This window comes from Nicotiana tabacum, chromosome 22 (genome assembly GCF_000715075.1).
Source record: "Nicotiana tabacum cultivar K326 chromosome 22, ASM71507v2, whole genome shotgun sequence".
NCBI classification, from domain to species: Eukaryota; Viridiplantae; Streptophyta; class Magnoliopsida; order Solanales; family Solanaceae; genus Nicotiana; species Nicotiana tabacum.
The window spans coordinates 121,714,531-121,721,208 of NC_134101.1; the positions used below are offsets into that span (position 1 = coordinate 121,714,531).

Consider the following 6,678-nt stretch of genomic DNA (forward strand, 5'->3'; position numbering starts at 1 on the left):
CTGTAGATGTCGGGTTAGTTTTTGAGCAGGAAGACAATCAGTTTGTAGTTGGATATTGTGACTCAGATTTTGCGGGTGATATGGACAAACGAAGATCAACTACTGGTTATGTGTTTACTTTTGCAAAGGCACCAGTTAGTTGGAAGTCTACTTTGCAGTCAACAATTGCTTTGTCTACAACAGAGGCAGAGTACATGGCTATTACAGATGCTGTGAAAGAGGCAATTTGGCTTCAAGGATTGCTAAAGGAGCTTGGTGTTGAACAAAAAGGTATCACAATTTTTTGTGATAGTCAAAGTGCTATTCAATTAGCGAAGAACCAAGTTTATCATGCAAGGACGAAGCACATTGATGTTCGGTATCATTTCGTACGAGAAATCATAGAAGAAGGTGGAGTCACGGTGAAGAAAATTCATACTACAGAGAATCCTGCTGATATGCTGACAAAGGTGGTGACTGCGGTCAAGTTTCAACATTGTTTGGATTTGATCAACATTGTTGAACACTGAAGATTGAAGATGAAGACACAACCAAAATTTGTTATTGAGAGAGAATTGAAAATGTGGAATTTTGCCAAGGTGGAGATTTGTTGAAGTTTGGCAAAATGCCAAAGTCCCACATTGGTTGGGAGTTAAGTTTGGGGGGGATTTTTCCCCTATAAAAGAAGGCCTAATGTTTAGGATTGAAACACACCTCTCATTTGCCTTCTCATCTGTTTAAGGCATTTGTATCTTCTCTCTTTAGTATTATTTCACTTGTATTTTTGGAGTGGAATAAAATATTTGGTTGTGTCCGAGGAGTAGGCAGAATTAGCCGAACCTCGTAAATTCTGGTGTTCCCTTTATTATTGCTTTATTGTCTTATTTATTATTTGGTGGCTGTCATAATTTTTGGTATAGTAGTTGTGACTTATTCACACTCTATACATTTGGCTTCCGCAACAGTATCTTATGTATAGCCAAGTAATCAATTTTTTTAAGCTAGCATTCTGTATTATACAGAATGCTTCTCTCTATCTCTCACTCATATAGCTCAACAGTGTTCACTAAAAGTTATTCCAGCATCTAACATTGAAAAAAAGAACAAAATAACCAGCTTCTTGCATCCAACAAGAAGGAAGCATGCATGTATAATACAGTATTGTTGCGACACTTTCCTCTACTGTGACAACGAGGTACTGATATTCAAATACAGGGACCTTTTGATTAACCAGTGTGCTGAATAGCCTATTGCAAAAATTAGTTGGCAAAGAATAAGAAGGACAATTTACATGGTAAACTATTTACGCAAGTGATATTGTAATTCACTGTCCACCCTCCAAGACAGGGAAAATCGCTCATATAAAGTTAATAACCTGTAATGAACATATTTTTTTTGGGCAACATTAGCTTATCTGGAAAGCAAAAATGAACAATTGCGAAACTTATCAAAAGATTCAATTGCGTCTGCCGGGAGTCGAACCCGGGTCTATTGCTTGGAAGGCAATTATCCTAACCGTTGGACTACAAACGCTTGTTGTTGTCAAAGCATTTTTGTCGCATTATATACATTGTTGTCCACAAACTCAGAATGTTGGTTCAGTTGCCTCAAAAGTTTAGAAAAATATCATATGATGGAATGATGTATGCCATGTTGGTTTGGCGTTGAGTTCACAACAAGAAGGTATTGTATTAGACATAGGTGTCTATGTTAAGGAATTCTAAATGAGTAAATGTAGCACTAAAAAAGGGGGATAAAGAGAAACAACTAGGAACGGTATTCACATGGTATATTATATATACCTAATAAGAAATGTGTTAATATTGTCTTTTAATTAGAGTGAATGTCTATTTTTTAGAGAATTTTACTTTGTGGCTAAGTCATTTTCCCCTATAAATAGAGGGGTCTTGCCCCATTGTAAATCATTCCAAAATTCAATAAGAATTACTCTCTCTTTCTCTGGAATATTGTTCTTCTACTTTTATTGTTTTATTACATGTTATCAGCACGAGACTCTACCATCTCTAGAAGCTCTTTGAGAAGATTAAAGTATAACTTTTCTCCTCTTTTTAATTATGACTGACATTATGAAAAGAAAGTTCGTTGCCCTTGAAATTTCGGGCAAGAACTATATGACATGGGTGTTGGATGCTGAAATCCATTTAGATGCAATGGATTTTGGAGACGCTATTAAAGACAAAACAAAAGCATCCACCCAAGACTGTGCTAAGGCCTTGATTTTCTTGTGCCATCACCTTGATGAAGGGTTGAAAATAGAATATCTCACAGTCAAAGATCCACTTGTTTTGTGGAATGGCTTAAAGGAAAGATATGACAACTTAAAGTTGGTCACTCTTCCACACGCACGATATGATTGGGCTCATCTGAGGCTCCAAGACTTTAAGTCTGTTTCTGAATATAATTCTATGAAGATACTATCACTGACTATGATATGCTTGAAAAAACAATTACAATGTTTCATTGCTTCCAATATGGTCCTGCAACAGCAGTACAGAGAGAAAGTTTTCAAGAAGTACTCTGAGTTGATTTCTCTTCTCCTTGTGGCTGAACGAAACAATGACTTGCTCATGAGAAATTACGAAAATCGACCCACTGGGTCTACAGTATTGCCTGAAAAGGATGAGGTATATTCTCATTATGCTAAGCTTGGAAAAAGCCGTGGCCCTATTAATGGTTGTGGTCGTGGCCGTGGACAAGGAATAAATTTTTTCTGGTGTTAATCACCCTCCAAAGAAAAATAACTGCCAAAAGTGAAAAGGGAAAGATGAGAGCCAAAGACAAATGGTTCAGAAACTGAATGTTATCGTTGCGGTAGAAAAAGGCATTGGGTAAATATTTGTCGTGTACCAAGATATTTGGTTGAGCTTTATCAAGCATCTCTAAAGAATAAAGGTCCTGAAGCCAATTTTGTCTCTGACAATGATTTTGACATCACCCACTTGGATGTGGCTGACTTCTTTGAGCACCCTGATGGGAAAATAGACCACTTGATCGGTGATGGATCCGTAGTTAAAGAAGATTGAGTAGTTTAAATTTTAGTTTTGCCAATTCGTAGTAGTTAGTGAATAAACATCATGTAATCATAGTTTTTACATGAGTAGTAGTCATTAATATCAGTTAGTATTATTTGATTTATGAAATAGTGTTAGTTCGTTTTGATTAAATATAGTTCTAATATTTGTTTTATACAATCAATTGATTGTTTTGCATTGGACAATGTACGTATTATGTATCTGAGTATATATAATTAAGGACACGTGCGATCACGCCCATACAGTTCGCGTCGTTACTCATATGGCATATCTTTTCCCACTTCTGAATTTTCCCTGACTTGTACATACAACTTGTTCAAGATGGGTGGATTTATGTTGAATGCAAGGCAAGCTTTATCTGTAGTGTCAAGACATGAGTTGTAAGGAAACAGTCCAACATGCAATGACCACTGAACTTAAAAGCCACAACCAAAATACAGAAGTGATTGACCAAGAAACAAATAGAAATATTTTTTTTTCATACAATGTGTGCTCGTAAAACTAATTTTTAAATTAGTTTGTTTTCTTTTCTTCCATAATTGCAATTTCATTCTGTGTTAATTGTATTATTTAGATGTATGGTATTTAATTCTACTAAATGTCTTTATCTTTCTTATTATTAGCTCCTTTGTTAAATGCTTGAACAAATTCATGAATATATTTAATCGACAAGAATATACTAATATTTATTCGTATATTTCTTTTGTATGTCAAACTATGGAAAACAAATATGAATATCTCACAAAGCAAACTTGGATCAATGTCCAATTGTAAAAATATTTGTTTAGTTGATTCATGTACGACACATACAATATTCAAAGAGAAGAAATATTTCTCTCATTTAAGTATGTGTAAGGCAGTTGTTACTACAATTTCTGGTAGTAGTAAATTAATTGAAGGCTCTGAAAGAGCTACTATAACTCTGCCTAAGGGAACATACTTATCATAGAGAATGCAATGTTCTCCTCCAAGTCCAAGAGGAACTTGTTGAGTTTTAAAGATATCCGCCGAGATAGATATCATATTGAGACAATAGATGAGAATAATCTTGAATATCTCATCATTACCAAGAATGTCTCTGGCCAAAAGAGGGTTATTGAAAAGTTCCCATCTTTATCTTGTGGCCTGTATTGGACAAGAATTAGTGCAATTGAGGCATATTCTACCGTAAACCAAAAGAATACTGATTCCAATACTTTTGTACTTTGGCATGATCGATTGGGACACCCTGGATCAATTATGATGAGATTAATTAGAAAAAACTCAAATGGGCATCCATTAAAGAATTTAAAGATTCTTTTAAATAATGAATTTTCTTGCACTTCTTGTTATCAAGGCAAGTTAATTATAAGATTATCACCAACAAATGTTGGGATTGAGTCCCCTGCATTTTTAGAACGTATACAAGGGGACATTTGTGGACCTATTCACCGACCTAGTGGGTCGTTTAGATATTTTATGGTCTTAATAGATGCATCTTCTAGATGGTCTCATGTGTGCCTATTGTCATCTCGCAACCTCGCGTTTGCAAAATTAATGGCACAAATAATTCGATTACGGGTGCAATTCTCCGATAATCCAATTAAGTTTATTAGACTTGATAATGCTGCTGAGTTTTCATCCCAAGCATTTAATGATTATCACTTATCAATTGGGATAAAAGTGAAATATTCTATAGCTCATGTTCATACTCAAAATGGCTTTGCATAGTCTTTAATTAAACGTCTGCAATTGATAGCAAGACCGTTACTCATGAAAACGAGGTTACCCACTTCTGTTTGGGGTCACTCCATTTTTCATGCAGCATGCTAGTTCGTCTCAAACCGACAAATTATCATAAATATTCCACGTTGTAATTGGTTTTGGGTCATGAACCTAATATATCCCATTTAAGAATTTTTGGATGCGCAGTATATGTGCCTGTAGCACCGCCATATCGCATGAAAATGGTCCCCCAAAGAAGGTTAGGAATATATGTTGGATTTGAATCGCCCTCCATTATTCGCTACCTTGAAATATTAACGGGAGATTTGTTCACTGCACGATTTGCAGACTATCGATTCAATGAGACACTTTTCCCAAAATTAGGGGGAGAAAATGGTGAAACCAAACGGGAAATTTTTGTGAAAAAATTCATCATTGTCTTATCTTGATCCACGTGCCTCTATTTGTGAAAAAGAGGTACAAAAGATTATTTATTTGCAAAAAATAGCAAATCAAATGCCAAATGCATTTATGGATCTGAAAAGGATAACAAAATCACATATCCCTGCAAAGAATGTTCCAATCCGTATTGATATCCCTATTGGACAATCTTCTAATATCACAACTAATGAGTCAAAAGCACGCCTAAAACGTGGCAGACCATTAGGTTCTAAGGATTGAAATCCTAGAAAAAGAAAAACAAATGATCAAGATGACACCACGAAAGAGTCTCATGAAGAAATCCACGATTTAACCAATCTTGAGATTCATGAGGAAATCACTGAGCCCGAGACTCAAGAAAATAAGGAACTATCAATAAATCCAATCTATATTGAGACAAATTTAAATTGATTGGATATAGTGGTGGATTATGTCTTTGTATATAATGTTACATCTAGCATTATGCAAGATAGTGAGGATCTTGAACCTCAATCTATTGGAGAATGTCGACAAAGACGTGATTGGACAAAATGGCAAGAAGAAATCCAATCAGAGTTGAATTCACTTGCAAAACGTGAAGTTTTTGGGCAAGAAGCAATCCAATCAGAGTTATTGGAACTCCTACAAAACTCCAAAAGGCAATTGATTATTTAAAGAAAGAATTCGAGATAAAAGATCTTGGAAAGTGATCACGCCCAACTCTAGTCCTAAAAAGGATAAGCGGTCGCTGTAAATATAATCCGGTCTAAAAGTCCGGAGTCGAATCCCACAGAGAACTAAGGTTTCACTATAATTGTTCAATATCGCTAAGAAGACAAGCTCGAATAAATTTCTAAGTTATAAAGATTAAGATTCTTATATCTAACTAATTAACTAAAAAAATAAAACAGTAAATTAACAACTAAAGATACTAAGGGTTGGAGATTAAATTTAGGAGGTCTAGAGTTATGATTTCCTCAATTGTCGGAATCCTTCCTGCTATGTTCCCTGCAATTTCGCCTATGTATTCTCTACTGATCTTGAGCACTTTAGGTGCCATAATTCTCTCTCGAGCAACTACAACAATTTACTAGACATATTCTTTCGAACTACGCTAGTTGGTTTTATCTAACCGATCCTTATGACCACGTCAAGGTTTTGTTATTTTTAAACCTGCCTTTAAACCCGATGTATTGATTTCTCACATACGTTGGGAGTGACGTTGTTCAACAACCACCTAAATATGTATCCTTTCTCAAGCAACATATAATAAATAGGCACAGTCAATCGATGACCATTCAATCAACAACAATAAATACGTAGTTGAGCAAGTAGAGAAATCCAACGGCTCAATCATATAAAAATATAACAAGAATTTATCCTATAAAAGGTTCCATCAAAACCCTAGGTAACAAATTAGCTATTCATAATAGTATGTAAAACTATAATACTAAAAGTCATAACCAACAATGAAAAAATAGGAAGAGGAAGGAAAAAACTCGTAGAAGAATTCCCCGCCTTG

The 6,678-nt window shown here is 35.2% G+C and overlaps 1 non-coding gene across 1 annotated transcript; it reads right to left on the reverse strand.

Annotated features, from left to right (window-relative positions):
- Window positions 1-1,440: 1,440 nt before the first annotated feature.
- On the reverse strand, window positions 1,441-1,512 carry TRNAG-UCC (transfer RNA glycine (anticodon UCC)). Its single transcript has one exon. It is a non-coding gene; the product is annotated as a tRNA-Gly (tRNA).
- Window positions 1,513-6,678: the final 5,166 nt, after the last annotated feature.